Source organism: Monodelphis domestica, chromosome 4 (assembly GCF_027887165.1).
Source record: "Monodelphis domestica isolate mMonDom1 chromosome 4, mMonDom1.pri, whole genome shotgun sequence".
In the NCBI taxonomy this organism is placed as follows: Eukaryota; Metazoa; Chordata; class Mammalia; order Didelphimorphia; family Didelphidae; genus Monodelphis; species Monodelphis domestica.
The window spans coordinates 23029029-23045006 of record NC_077230.1 but is presented as its reverse complement, the minus strand read 5'-3'; the positions used below and the strand labels follow the sequence as shown (position 1 = coordinate 23045006).

Here is a 15978-nt window from a genome sequence, read left to right as displayed (position 1 = left end):
CTCCTATATATGAAATCAACTAAGCTTTGGTGGTTGGAGTGATGGTTCTAGAGCAAACTGTCCCAAATCCTCCTGCCTTTTTAAAAAACGGAGGATTTCAGGTGGTTCCTGTCAAAAGAATCATGCTAATCATCTTTGCTTTCTTACTAGGATATCATTAACATTAGGGCTGCACTATGCTTGAATTAAAGAATGTCATTCCCCTGATGTCTATGACATTGAAATGTTGAAACTGTGTTGAGGGCTACTTGCTGAATTGGGTTTCAAGCTAGAATAGCAAATAATAATAATTTAATAATAATGGGAAGAGAAAACCCAAACACTCTAAAAGCAAATGGTTCACACACAAAGAAATTTCAACCTTCCCTACAATAAATATGTGTAAGGGCAAGGATCCAATGGAGAAAAGAAATAATTTAGACTAAAAAATCTCATAAAAAGGGATCTAAATGGAGATGGGCTATTGAAATTATCCATTCCAGTTGTCCCATATTGATCAAAAATTACCCCACAAGTGCCTTGACTTCTCCACTTCATTAGGACAACATACCTCACCTGGACAGCATTCCCCTCTAACCCTTTCCCAGGGAATCCCAAGGCTCAATTTACTCATCTTCAAATCCCTGATCCACCTACCCCACCCCAACTCCTTTGTGGAAACACTGGTTCCTGCTTCAGCATAAGCAGCACCTGACTGGAAATGTATTTAAATGTGCCTTTTTAACCAGGCTGCTAGGCCTTTAAAGATCATCCCACTTACTGGCTACTCCTGATCTCTTCCTACAGGCTGCACATTATTACTTTACTGATTGTTGACACTTGGTTTAAGAATGGTCTCTTCTATCTCTGGGAGAGGGGCATAGTGGTTTTCCCTTAATATATGGGGGACTCTCAGTAAAGTCCTAGGTCTGTTGAGGAGGGGGTTTCTGCTGTTGTATGGTACTGTGGGACACAATAGCACATATATTTATAATCTTTCCCGGCCCCAATGAACTTTTTGTGAACTGTTTAAAAGTGGAGGTCTGTTGAACAAACAGCGGCGCCACTGCCAGCCGTAATTTCATTTGAACAAGCAACAGACTTAACTCTTCAGGCTCTCCTTTCTTCCCAGGTTAAGGGAGAAGGCAGAATTCTTGCTTTTAAACAAACTGCCCTCTTCTAAGTGTACAGAGATACTTAGAATAGGCCACTTGACCATTACTAAGTAACACTGCTGTCTTCCAAATCCTGAAATCATTTATCCCCCCCCCATGTGTATTTTCCCCCCCTCTCTCACAACTCACTGCTACTACCCCGTCTGCTTTTCCTATTTATGTGTGGCTACAGGGGCAACCAAGACATACTTTCCCCTTGCCACCTTCTATCTAGGTAATTTCATGACTGACTTTCTTCTTCTTGGCATTTTAATCCCTTCCCAACCTGGTCCATTCTTACCTTTCTAGACTTTTTGCACATTATTCTCCCTCCACGTACTTTGCCAATCTTAATTATTCTGAACACAAATGCTCTAACTTCCACATTTCTACCTATAGTGTACATCTGCCCCCGCCACCCCCATTCCCAATCCCTGGTTTCCTTGAAAATTTAGCTCAATTGCCACCTAGATGAGTCTTTCCTGGATACTGGCTGGCTAATTGATAATTCATTACTTTCCCAAATCACCCAAGAATTCACTTTTAATGTATCAAATTAGTGTCAACATTTTCGTTCCTTGAGCACAGGGACTTTTCAGTTTTGTCTTTCTAGGCTCAACATTTAGCACACAGTGAGCACTCTGGACTGATTTATTGACAGTTTGACCTTTGCAAAGATAGAGCATGGGTATGTCCATGGCTAAAACTCAACTATCTTCTATCAAATTCTCCACCGCACAATAACCAAAGACCTGCTGATAATGCCAACAACCGAAACCGTTAACTAATGACTTTCAATAAGCTTGATTCTTGTGACTGCCCAAAGATAACTAGGAAATTCACACTGGCAAAGAATTATGTCATATCAACAAAAATTTATTAAGCAACTACAATGTGCAAGACTGCTAGGTGCTGGGGAGTCAAGATAAAATGAAACAAATGTGCTTGCCCTCAAGGAGCTTACATTTTATTTGAGGAGACAACACACAAAAAAGAAATATAACTCTGAGTGGAGGTCATTCGTCAAAAGTTTTGTGAACAGAGGTCTTAAGCAAAAATTTGTGTCATGAACCCACCTAGGAACCCCTTCTCAAAATAAATATATAAAATGAAATATATGATTAGAAAAGAAACTAATCACTGTTTGCAGATCCTAAGTTAAGAAAATCTGTTGTAGAAGGTGGTACCAGAGCTGAATTTTGAAAGGGGGGAAAAATGCTAAAAAACAAAGGGCTAAGGGACTGCATTACACTCAAGGGGAACAGACAATGCAAGGAAATGGAATATTGACAGTCTACTGTTAACTGACAAATTATACTAATCTAAAGTTTGCAAAGTACTTTGCATCTCAATTGAGCCTTACCATAACCTTTGTGAGGTGGTTTTTGCCCCTATTTTACAGATAAAGGAATTGAGGCTCACTCAGAGAGGCCAGGGGACTTGGCCAATGGTCAGAGTTGAAGAGAATCACAGGCACAATTTGAACCCAGGTCTGACTCCAAATCCCCACAACCCCACTACTGTCAAGTATAGTATTTCCTTTGTAAGTATAAAAGTTTTGTTATAAATAAAAACTGATTTGCCCTAATAATTCTTGGTCGAACCACTCCACAACTTCTTGTTATCAAGACACACATAGGCATCTTGATCTGAACAATAATTGTCAAAATGACAGTCAGCTAAGTTGATAAACATTAAGTGCCTAGTATGTGCCAACTGATGGGGATACAAAGAAAGGTAAAAAAAAAATTCCTATCTTTAAGGATCTTACAACTGAATAGGAAAGAAAACATGCAAATAACTACAAACTTACATACAGCATAAATGAGAAATAATCAACACAGAAGGTCAAGGGGGATTAGGAAAGGTTTCACTTATAGGGTAGAACTTTAGTTGGGACTTGAGAAAAGTCTGGAAAACCAGGAGGTGAAGATGAGAAAGGCAAGCATTACGGCCATGGAAAGTCAACTAGTAAAACCAGGGAATCAGGAAACGAAAGGTCTTATGCCACTGAATTACAGAATTCTTGGTGGCATTTTTTAAAAAATGGTGATGGGTGTGGTTATGATTCAGTTTTAAAAAGTGTCCTCTACTTGCTACCTTTTCACTTGTAGGCAGCAAAATTGAACCTTTGTTTTGGACTTTAGCTACTTTTTTACTTTGAGGAAAGACGAGGTAGTGTTGGTTCTGTAGGGGTTGGCTGGTGTCTAGTTTCTAAGGAGCAAACTGAAAACATCATAGCCAATGGAATACCCAGAGTCTGGAACATCTAGTTCCCTCAGAAAGGGGCTTGCAAAATGCAAACACACAATACTGCATCTGTTCTTCGAAGTTCTCTGTCTCTCCCTCCCTCCCCTCCCCATGTTTTGGCAATACACTAAAAGAAAACCAGGGAGACTTTCCATTTGGGTCAGAACTTGGTGAGGCCTGATGACAAGTGACTGGCAGAAAAGTTCTGTTAGCAATATACTGTCTTGGCATGGAAACTCACTAGAAAAATCCAATTCATGTGAATGGGGGTGGGGTGGTAGGAAGGGCCCTGAAGCTAAGAAGGTATTAGTCAAAAAATATTTTAAATTTGGAATGTGTAGAGATGATACCATTTAGAGATAAAGCAGTATAGACCTTTACAATGCTCATCATCTACCACTCCTCTTGCCTTCCTGGAATGAGGATGTCTTGATTGCTTCAAAACAAATAGTGACCCTGGGGCAGGCAAGGAAAGAACTGGAAGGTGTACGGGTGGGGTGGGAATATTATAATAAAGTTACAAGAACTAGGTTTCTTTTGCCACCTTAAGTCTCTATTCTTTTTCCAGTCCATCTTCCTGGCACCTAGCCAATTTCCACTGCCTTGGCCTTGACTGATCATCAGCACAACAGCAGGCTTTGGATGGGTTACGGTCTGCACATCCCGTGACACCAAAGAAAAAAAAATTAAAAACCAAATAATCTTGGCTTTTGGAAATTAAACAATGCTATATATTCTCTCAACTCTCTCAGTTTCTCTCATTTTGGTTCAAGGCTCCTACTGTGATCATTTTCTAGAATTGTTAAAAAAGCCTTATAAGGGGCATTAAGCCAAAAAGATAAGGGGGGTTAGGGAAGTCTGAAATGAAAAAAAGTTTTTTTCCCTTTCCGCAATCAGAAAGAGTATGTCTCATAGGCAGATAACTTCAGTCCCATTAGATAGCTCTCAAAACCATTGGTTGGGAATCAAGACCAAGGAGGAGGCTCGGTGCCGTTAAGCAGCAGTGTCAGTACCAAGGGACTGAGTGTAGCAGGCCTAGGACCCTTTTCAAACCTCCAACAGGTTAGTTCGCACCACTACCTGGACAAGCTCTGGCCCCAGAAGATTTATTTTAACTATCGAACTCTCTAAACTGTAGGAAAGCCTTAAGCCAGGGAACCTGCTCCCATTAGCCTATCACTCTCCTCCATCCTGAAGTGTAACAAAATAACCCCCCCAGTTACTGTTTCCCCTAGTTTCCTGCCCCTCCGAACGCAGGGGGAGGGGAGGGAGAGGGGAAAGTACAAAGAGTCAGGAAGGCGAGCCAGAAGGCAGCAGAGTCCCGGCGACCACGGATTAGCGGAGAAGTTGTGACCTTTACCCAGCCCTTGGTATTTCGTATAACCAGAAAGCTTAACTACAATGAGCAACCAGAACTTGGTCCTCCTCTCCTCGATCTCGAAAATACATCTTGAGTCACACACAACGATACATTTGGGGTGTTTAAAAAAAAAAGCAAGTGATGAAGATTCTATTTAAGGACTTCTTTTAAAGGTGGAGGATGTAGAGAGATCATTCCTCCCTCCCCACAACGTCCCGAGGCTCCCATACTGTCACGTGTTGCGCGAGGCTACCAGGACTTTCCACCCGGCAGGCTGGTAAACAAAACGCGGCAGCGGCAACGGCAGCAACAGCATCGCCTAGCAGTTCCGAGGCAGCTGGAGCCTCCGACGCTGCCGCCGGCCCCGCCCCAGTACCCCCTGCCCCCCAGCTCCCCCCCTCCGGATGTGCGTGCTTGTATCTGTCTTTGGCTCGCCCACTAGCTCAGCAGCTTGTGGGCTTGGTAGATGGGAGAGAGCAAGCCCGAAAGGTACGGACAGGCGTAGCTCAGTCGCTACGAGAGGAAAGGGGGATGGGGAGAAAGGGAAGGGATGGAGGGGCCTGGAGAGCAGGGCCAGAGGAGGCAGTTCGCCTTTCTCTGTCAGTCACGCCTCCGACTGGCGAAAGTCACACAGCAGCACCAAAACATATGCTCCCCCCAGGCAAATATTTCTCTATTCCAGCTCCCTCCCGGCGCTCGCGCGTACGCGCGCTCTCCCTCCCTCGTGCTGGCTTCCTCCTCCCCCGTTTTGCATTAGTACTACATTTAAGAGCGAGAAAGGTGAGTAGGGCGGGGGTCGGGGGAAGAGAGGAACAGAGCACGTCTTCCTTCCCTTCACTTAGGGACGAGCAGGTGAGCCGACCGATTCAAAGCATTCGAATGAGTGGGAGGGAGCAGGGACAGAGCCAGACCTGTAGCAAACAGGCAGCGACTGGTGGAGAATGGGGGGCCACGGTCTCAATGCCAGGCAACGTTTTAGAACTTACTTGGCGTGACATGTCCCCAACCCCAAATAAATCGAAATGCTTCGGGAGGAAGACTGCCCCCCCACCCCGCAATCAGCAACAAAGAGATGTTTCTGCTACGGCGAACTCCGGAACCGAGCTTCCCTACTCCCCCCAGCCCCCCAGCTGACTCATCTTCCCCCCTCCATGCCCCCCAGCTATTTGACGAACAGAGGTGCCCAGATACTGAATAGATTAGACTAGCAACCAGCTCCAGCCCTCAGGCCCAAGCCAGGACTCGCTGACCCCACCCCTTTCCCGGGCTTCCCCGTCCCTCCCCCTCCGCCCCGGATTTCCCTTCTGCTTCTCCCCCAAGACCCTGTAGGCCAGGCCGGAGATTAAGCCTTGCCGCGGCAAGTCTCTCGGGCTGAACCCGGACCCGCCATTTTACACACACACACACACACACACACACACATACAAACACGCGCGCGCGCGCACGCACGCACGAGGTTTCCGCCGCGACTGCTGCCAAGGACAACAGGCGGCGGCGGCTGCTCGGTTGGGGGTTGGGAAGGGATGGAGAACGGACCGAGATCTGGAGGGGCAGAGGCAATAAGCTTGGCACTAACGCCTATTTCAGGTAATAACGCCAACGTTTCATACCCGGGGCAAAGTATGAAGGAGAGACAGGCCTGGGCCTCCACTACCCAAGCCAGCCCCCGTTTTAACCCTTTTTTTCCTGCAGCGTCCGACCCGCCTCAGGGCCAGTCCGTAAACTCCCGGGCAAGTAAGAAACACGGCGCGCCCTCGAGCCTCTCGCTTTTCCGCCCTCCACGCTGGTCTGGCCAGTTAAGCTTAGGGTATCAAGCCATCACCGCAGTGGCAAGTTCTCTCCCACGCGTGCCAGCCCCTTTGCTCGTGCTGCAATCATGAAGCTTCCTGGGGGGGGGGGGGGGGAGAACACACACGTTGCCATAGAGAGCTGGGCTACAATTGAAGTTGAAAAGGTGCAGTGACTTCCGCAAGGGGAGGTTGGAAGAAAAGAGACACCAGGCTGGAGGCTGACCCCCACACCCCCTAACGTGGGGCGGGGCGGGGCGCCCAGGAGGGCCGTACTACCGCAAACCTCTTTCCCATTCTTCTGGATTTTACTCCCGCCACGGAAACCTCTTCACACAAACAAGAGGCCAGGCCAGCGGAGCCAAGAGCTGGCCAAAGGCGGGGAGAGGGCACTCCACAGGTCTCGATCTACCGGGGGAGGACGAGGGCAGGCATGGATCCTGGGAATGTCTTTGCCTAAGGGTGTCCCCCCACCCCCGCAGGAGAGCGGTGGATCCGAGGAGCTGACACCACCCGTTACTAAGCCGCCTGGAGCTCCTCGAGCTCACTTCGCTCCGGTCACCGGAAACCCAGAGTCCCAAATGAGGACTGCCCAGCACCAGCCCGAATAGAAAACAGCTTCCTCGTTATTCGGCAAATGGCCGGCATGCAGCCAGGCAGATACATTAAACTTGGTTCGCTGCCTCTCTAATAGCTCACCTATGGTTAGAAAGGTCGTGTCATTGCAGTGCCGGCCACCTCACTGGGCCTACCCCCCCCCCCCCCGTTGGTGGGATAGGCTTAGAGTTTGGACAGGCCTACTGGCACGAAGTGAGAGGAACCAGTAAGTTGGGGCGCTCTTTAAAATAAGCCCCCCCATCAAGGGGTCCCTTTTTGTTTGTGGCTATAGCCAAACGGGGTACTGAAGAACCCCTCTTAAGTAGAAGGGGCCTCTTTTCCACAGAAAAAGGACCCCCCTGTTTCCAACCCTCCAGGTGAACTCAACTTTTATAATGGGATGGGGGTGGGGAGGCACCCACAACATGACACCACCAATCATCTCTAAGGTTTGTTTTCAAAGAAAAATGCCAAGTGGAAAGCCAGGTCCCCAATTTTACGACTTGCAGCCAAACTGGACAACTTTACTAATGGATCCTCCCAACGCGCCCACCTCCACACCAAGAAAGAATTCCTGATCGTGAATGTTCCATTTATGTTTACTATAGTGGCGACCAACATGAATAGACGCTACTTTTTAAAAACGAAAGTTTTCCACAGTTCTTGCATCTTCCTTTTGCTAACAGTAAAGCATAGATGTCCACTTCAGGAAAGGGGGATGGGAGTGGATTCCAATCAGACAGAAAAGGGAATTCAGTCCTGCCCCCCAACCTGTCTCCGCCTCCCCTCCTCTCCCCCAACAAGAATAGTAAGACCCAGGCTGGAACTCTAAGCATCAAAACAAAGCCGTGGAACAACTGTGATACAGATGGGGGTCAATGAATTTTTGTAGCTGTTTAGCTCTTAATTACTCATGTTTGATTGGGGGACTAAGACACTACACAGCCAAGGTTAAAATACCCTGAATAGCTAAGAGCAGATGTGAGCGAGTTGGCAGACTAGCAAATGAGGTCTGCTTCTAAGTCCGATAACAAGTAACTAATGCATTGCATATCCTTGAAAGAAAATTATTTTTTCTCTAATTTGCATTTGCTTCAAAAAAAAAAAGCAATAAACATCCCCTCTCACAAACACTAGAATAATCCTGGAAATACTGCTAGGTTGCTTTAAGAGATTTGAAAGGAGAAAAAAAAATCACCTGTTTTGGAGATTGAGGCTTGTTTATCTGTTTGCCAAGGTGAAACTGGTTTCGCAAGCAACATTCCTACAGAAAATGACACCAATCTTATATAAAGAGGCTATATTAGGCTAATTTACAGAATTGACTCTGAAATATCACTTAGAATGCAAAATTTTAGCTTACTCTACCCAGTGCCTTGCATAGAACTGTTCATTGGATTGACTAATTCTGAAAGTCTTCACTTTTAAAACTCTAGGAGCTGAGGAAGAACTCGGGCTGATTTAAATACATCCTGTGTCAAGGCAATTGTCCAATGGCCAAAATTTTAGAGAGGGCAGGATATGACTGAAGTGAAACCCAGGGCCTAGAAGATAATAGGTTGAACTGCCAAACTCATCTCGGTTCTTCCATCCATAATACTCAGATTTTAGCTTGAGGAGATGAAAAAGGCAGCAAAACAGAGAGCGCAAGCTACAGCAGAACGTTCTCTGGCTCAAGTGATATCTCTGAACCAACTGCTTTTTCGTTTTGACTACTCAACAGTGCTTTGGCCCCATGCTAGTAATTTAGTGGAAGGTTTGTGGCAGTGTGCAGTCGTTTAACATGTCAGAGTGGGTGGTATACTGTGCAGATTTAAGGATTACACCTTTATTTCCTGCATTTGACAAGTTTTTTATGAGTGACTGAAGGGGAGACCCTTTAATATCAAAGAGAGAAAGAGGGTAGAGACAGGGAAGGCCAAGGGGGGGGGGGGCTATAAACAAAAAACTATTCTCTGTATCCATAAGTATACACACTTGCTTTTCCAATTCTGTAAACAATTACAGGAGTGAAATTCAAAACAGGGCTTAGCCTCCTATGACAACATCCACACCCACACCTAAATCATATTCCTGTGCTTAGGTATTCGCTCCCAAGAGGACCTTCCTTAAACCTCTACCTGCAACTTTCAGAGAAATCTATGGGGTAGATGCAAGAAGCTGTTGAAACCTGGGACAACCTAAAAAACCTAAGCTCCTTAAGCTTGGAGTTAGGTGGGACTTGTAACTCATTAAATAGACACCTTCCTCTCCTTCAGACAAAACAAATCCCAAATCTGGAACTCTATCAATTGGAGCTTCAGACTCTTCTTTGTTCAGGGTGCTGAAGTACATGGGCACAAACTGGAACTACCTCCGGTTGTTGCTGCTGGGACTAGTGTAGCTGTGGTTGTTTCTCTGCTCCCAAAGTGAGAGCTTTGTGTAAGTGCAGGAGAGGGGCAGGGCTGCTAGAGCTCCAACAGCTGTCACATTATTTGCACTAGCTGTAAACAGCCTTCACATTCCCCCCCTCACCACATAGTTAAATCCAGACTAACAATCCACAGTTAGAGATCAAACCAACAACAGCAGCATTGTGTCTGCCTTCAGTGCCTTAGCACCAACTATTGCAGCTGGCTGGTCCCTCTGGACATGGGACCCCCAGCACCCCCCCTCCCCAATTCTCTGCCTAAGGATAAAGAGGACCATGTTTACTACAGCTGACTATTCTGGCAACAGAGCTATCCTCGTGTCTCTCCTGTCTATCTGTAGTACATCACTTCTCTACAACTACATTTTCCCCCCTGGAAAGGGTTCTACTAAAGACAGATGAAGAGATTTTGATATGGAGTCTCACAAATTCATGAACTCACCAAACAAAGTAGGATGTAGATCAAAAATATTCTAAAAGTTAAGGTTTTTCCCTTCTTGGTGAAAAAGCACTTAAAAAGGTAGGAGACCTGCAATCCCTCAAGACAGCTTTATGACTCACATCTCAAAATTTGTTTAATTCACTGGACACTTACTGGTCGCCCAACTGATCAATACGTCGCCTTTATGATTTTTTTGTTAAGTTTAACATTTCCATAATCATCCTTATTAGTGCAAATTACATGCCTAATCAGTCTTTAAATAGATTTTAATTAAATAATCATACAAGGCTCATTTTATGACTTAAGAAAGGCATTAGTTTTCATTATAAACTTTCTAGTAAGATAAAGAATAACGATATTGGGCAAATACTTCTTCACAGAGAAAAACCAATAAACTTACTAGGGAAGAGTATCTTGGAATGCACTGTTTCACTTGACAGCTAAGAAAGCAAAAAAACGATACTGCAATATTACATCTACTAAATAACTTCCTATGTCTTTCTGGTATGGGGAGGGGGGGGGGAGGATTGTAAAAATAATGGCTTATTTCTTTGGTAGGCATTTTAAAAACTAAACTAGCTACTTCTATTTACCTGTAGCTAGGAGAAACAAATCCAATGATGCCATAGTGGCATGCTATCATGGTACTTCCAATCTAAAAAATGTTCTCAAAACTAGAAACAGAGAATGTTCCTACCCTCCCCATCTTATTCTCTTGCCTTTATTCTGTCATGATGCAAAGCAGGCAGGCCATGCTTGTTAAATGCCATGTAAAATGCTGTTAATAAAATAATAAAGATAGAGGCTGCTGGTTCTACTGATGTTTTGACTGGAAATGCCTTGGCTCTTGTAATGTGTTTATGGGAGAGCAGACTACTCTAGGATTTACATAGTTTGGACATTTCTGTAGTTCATTTATTCTTTCCTAAATGACGTATGTCTAGAGTTATTTCAAGTTTGTATTTGTATAGAACTGTTAAATGCCTAGGAGTTTATCTAATTAAATATAGCTTTTATGTAGACCAAGACAGCAACATGAATTCTGACTTCATAACTTCAAACTCTGCACTCAAAGGCTGAAAAAAATATATATTAAAATGGCCCTGATGGTTCCACACCCTGGCCCCCAAAATCAACCTGCAAATCCGTCCAAGGACACCTAATAAGAAAGGCTTAGGTTTTTTCTTGTTTGTTTGATTGACTTTTCAGAAAAGCAAAAAAAAAAAAAAACTACTAAAGGCCTAGATCAATTCCCCTCCATACATACTATAGGGAGCATACTCCTATGTGTTGTCTATAGAAGAGGAAGGAAAAAACAACTGCTGGCCTGGTTTAAAAAACAAATAAACAAAACAATGGTAAGAAAAGCCTGCAAAGAAATTCTTTCTAGAGACAGAGAGACCAGCAATTCATGCCTACTGAAGTTTCACACAAAGGCTTTTAGGAAAAGAAGAGGAAAATGGTGAGGAGAAAAGGAGAGGTCTCCTGTTTCAGAGCTGCCATCCCCTTGAGAGACAAGCACCAAGGGTAGCTTGAGTGAAATGCTGACTTCTCCCCTGGGAGCTAGGTAGGAAATTTGATCATACTGACTTACTTCTATAGCTTCATTCCATACAAGCCAGGTCTTTCTTTTAATGCTGGGATTTTCCCCTTCATAACATAAGGATAGTTAGATCAAGAAGAGATCCCTGGTAGAATTAATTGAAAACTCAAATGGAGACCTCACAACAATAGGACTTAATGACTATCAAACAAAACGTCATCTAGAACTTCTACTTCTGGTCATCTCAACTCTTCTGATGATTTTCTTTCATCTACTTTGTTGGTATCTTCGCTGTATTTTGTTGTTTCCCAATTAGCAAAGAGAACTTTCTAAAGACCTCAATATTTTCGGAGCCATTTCTAAACCATAAAATAGTGACAGTAAAAGTATGCCTTTTTCATAACAAAAACAAAAAGGAACCCAGGCAGCCACCAGGAACTTGCCCTTGACAGAAAAATCAAGGAGCTGAGAGCTTTATCAAGAACTGTGGTGAACAGGTGAAATCTGTGGGTCACTCAGTTAAGGCTACATGCGACCTAAATAAGCACAGTGCTTTTTCCCACTTATCAGTTCCTAGAGCAAGTTGGGGGCAAAAGAGAAAACAATTGCCACCTACAGAAATCTGACATTTATTTACTCAGCAACTTATAGGTTTGGGGGTTTCTGCTATGTATAAACCATGCTAGACTTTCTGGAATTAAAGATAAATGAAGACAAGTCTTCTTTTCCCATCACCAAGGGAAAACAGAATGGAGGCAGAGGGTGCGACTTCTGGGGGGTAATTTTCCCATTCCTCTATGTACAACAGGCAGCCTCCTTTGAAACCCTAATTTTTATTTAGATTTCCTTCTGGATCAGGGTTCTTGAGGCACTAAACATCAATTAACATCTGCCAGCATGCTGCCAGGTTAAGGAAGTGGGAGAAGCCATTAAGAATACACTGTTTCATAGGAATGACCAATACTTTATAGAAAAAAGGGTGTCAATTCTTTCCTCAATACCAAGAAAGCCACAATTCTACGGCCTCCCCCAGGTACTCCCCACAATATTTCCTAAGGGAAGCGTGACCTAGCTCTTTGGCCAGTGAAGCCCTAGAATAAGCAGGAAGAGGAGAGGGAATATGAGTGGGTTAATGGATGGAGCCTTCACTAAAGTGTCCTCCCCCAATCACTTTATTTTCTAAGGTACCAAATGCTGAGAATCGAGAGCCAGAGAAGACTAAAGGGCTTCCCCCTCCCAGAGTCTGTTAGGGATGGATGGAGAGGACATTCTGCCCCTCTACCACTAAAGGCAACAAGCACTAAATGTCTTCGAAGGCTCTGACTAGAGCATACAAGTTTAAGTTCGTCCATTTATTCAGGCCTTCCTTAAGAGTCTACCCTACCTTCCCCCCACCCCCTTCCCTATGGGGTCTCCCAAACTTCACCAGAAGCCCGGGTGGCTCCAGGCCACAGGGCCCTCGGACCAGGATCTTTTTCCGGAGGTCTCGGGGGCTTTCAGGTGGAGACAAAGTATACACAGGGTCAACAAGCAAATGCAGATCACCAACACAAACGAAGAATACACACTGGCCACAGCTAATATTTAAGCTGAAAGGAAGAAAAAAGCCATCCACCCAGGTGGGGGAGCCTCGGCGGCCAGGCCAGGCCGTTGGTTTCCTGAGGCTGTGTAAATGCAAAGAGGGCCCCGCAAAGAACAAAGGAGGTGGTAGACCTCACCCAAGGGCAAGAGCTCAGGGAAGGGCCTCCAAAGAGGCTGGATCTTCAGGGTCTAAACGGCCCTTGCCCTTGCCCCCGCCCCCACCTCGAAATGGAGCCTTCCCGTCTCCTTCCCCGAAGTCCCTAAAGGAGCCTCCAATAAGGAAGCTGAGAGACTTCGAGCCACCCGACCAAGAGAGGAAGGAAGGGCAAGGGAGGGACAGAGGGGAAGTCAGGTTTTCCCGAGCCTGGGTGGGGGTGGCCTATCATCTAGTGGGCTGGACCACTGGGAAGCGGGCCAGGAAGACTTTCTTTAAAGTCAAAACACAAACTGTACCCCTCCTCCCCTTCTTGAAGCCCAGAAGTCTAGAACTCAAGTTCTTCTTTAAAAGAGATGGTGGGAGGAGGAAGCAAGGAGGCGGAAGGATATGTTTATTGGCTTGGAGATTTTTTCAAGCAATGCCCTCCTCCTAGCACGGCGATCCTTTCCCACTTCCCCCAGAAAGGGGAGGTCAGTCATTGGTATTTCTTCTAGACTGCGCCAGCCCCTCACACGCAGGCCAAGTGTCTGGCCAACGCCATGACCTGACCAGTGGGAGGAAACAACGCTTGAGCAGGAGGGGCAGACAAACCTGGAGCCGGAGAGCACACCCCGCCCCCCACCGCATGTCTAGAAAGGCGTGAGAAAACGGGCAGCATCTCTTGCTCCTACTTGTTAAACCTCGAAAAAGACGCTTCCTTAAAACGATAAAACGACCCCGCCGTCGCCGAATTGAGGCAATACAACTGTGCCCGGAGTATTATTGTGCCACAGAGCGGAACTCCTCCACCTCCTCCACCCCCTTTCCTAACGGTCCAGTGAATGCACTCAGCACTGGCAGCGCCTGAGTTTCCAGCTCCAGCTCGGGTGGACTCCCCCATTCTCTCCTTTAATTGTCTTATCAGACTAATAAAGACTGCAGCCTTTGGGGGAAGGGGGAGGGTAGGCAAGACAGGGAGATTTAAAAATTTAACTCTTCTGAGCCTAGCTTTTTTTGGTCAGCTGATGAGTGATTCCTTCGATTAAAACAAATGGGTGGGTAGTGATGGAAAACAGTGGAAACCTTGAACCGCATCTCTTAAGGGTACCACATAATTAATAAAGACCCTGTCTATCTTTTGCTTCGTCGAAACTGCCCCTTTTCATCCATTCCGTCCCTCAAATGTGGAGAAATATCCCTTTCAGGAGTCAAGAAAAAGAAAAGCTAGCCGCATTTGGGGAGGGGGGGGGGAGTATCGATCTCCAGAAAGTCTCCAGCAACTTTATCTGCCCCGCCCACGGCAAAGCCCCCCCCCCCCCACTCCTTTCTCCCCGGCTGCCCCTCCCTCCCCCAATCCTCCGGTTTTCACCTAGACAATAAATTTAGTTTAATTTAGCTTCCGGTCTTTAATTTTAGCAGGTCTCCTTTTTGCATGCAAATCAATATGGCAATTACCATCTAAAAGCTCGCCCAGCCCCGGGTCAATGTAAATTGATCATTGTCCGCCTTCTACAAAATAACACCGGGAGTCTGTGGTGCATAATGAGATTATACTGGAAACTGTCTTTCAGATCACAAATTATATTTCATGCTGTCAGGATCTTCTCCAAGCGGACTTCCTTGCATGTCTAATCACACAGCACCAAACCCATTAAGGCACAAGGGAAATTTCGAATGGGGAAGACCAATACTAAAAAATAAAAGTAAGGTTTCCACTGAATCCATGCACAGAGGAAGTATCCATTGGAAAATTATTGAATTCTCCGATTTCAAAAATGGCAAAACTGTCCTGGGGTGGATTCTCTCTTTTTCCTTTGAAGAGAAAAATGCCCTCCCCATTTCAGCCTTGGCACTCCTCCCTTCCTTGACTCTCGCCTTAGCCAGTGGGGTCTCCCTCCCCTTTCAGCCTTCCCTCGGCCACCCCAATCCTGGAATAGAAGAATAAAGAGTGGACTCTAGGAAAGGGTTCCCGAGGAGTCGGTGGCCTCCAATCTGCCTGCACCGTGACTAAGAGTGAATTCATTAGGCTGGCTGAGGTCGAGGACCGCCAAAAAAGGTCTCGGCGAAACATCCTAACTCTGGCCAGGGAGACAGTGCCAGAGCTGCTAGCCCAAAGGTTCAAGTCCTAGACCTTCGGGCGGCTCTAAGAGAAGGTCGGCCTAGCTAGAATTGAGTAATCTGGGGGAGGCTCTGTAAAGGGACCTCGGCTTCAACTACTCCAACTCCATCAAGGGCTTCAGAGTATTACCAGCAAGAAAAGCTCCCCAAGTCCTCTTCTAAACTCCAGATGCAAAAGTTCTGTCTGTTCCCATCTTTGAACATGAACCCTTCCCCCTTTTAAAGCGGATCTCTTTTCTCTCCGATTTAGAGAGGAGTAGTTTAAAGAGCAATTGGTAGCTTGCTTTTCTGAAGAAATGTTTGCTCTATTTAAGCGGATATCCATGTAGGGAAGGAGGAAAACAAGCCGAAAAAGGAGCAGTCTGAGGTATGGGGGCCCAGGACTAGCCATAAAATGTCACCCGGCCCCAAGGCTTTTATTTTCCCTCCAGTCAATGCTGGATGAAAAGGGTGGCTGGAGTCACAAAGCCTGGGTTCAATCACTAGTTCTGCTACCCGTGTGCCCTTGGGCGCACAACTGTCCTCTCTAAACCTCAATTCCTCATCTGTACAATAAGGATACTTGAATGGAGTGGGGCTGGATGTCTTCTAGCTCTCAATCTCAACCTAGGAGCCTTTCCC

At 45.7% G+C, this 15978-nt stretch overlaps 1 protein-coding gene across 14 annotated transcripts in view; it reads right to left on the bottom strand.

Annotated features, from left to right (window-relative positions):
• Positions 1-15978, bottom strand: part of BCOR (BCL6 corepressor) — a 158709-nt gene that overhangs the window by 38120 nt on the left and 104611 nt on the right. The window contains exon 1 of one of the 14 annotated variants that reach the window (XM_056826182.1): positions 6354-7251. The exons of 12 other annotated variants lie outside the window; for them this stretch is intronic. The gene's annotated coding sequence lies outside the window, so the exon portion shown is untranslated. Of the gene's footprint in view, positions 1-3927; positions 5052-6353; positions 7252-15978 lie in introns of those variants that run through there. One more of the 14 variants, XM_056826183.1, reaches the window with a different exon arrangement.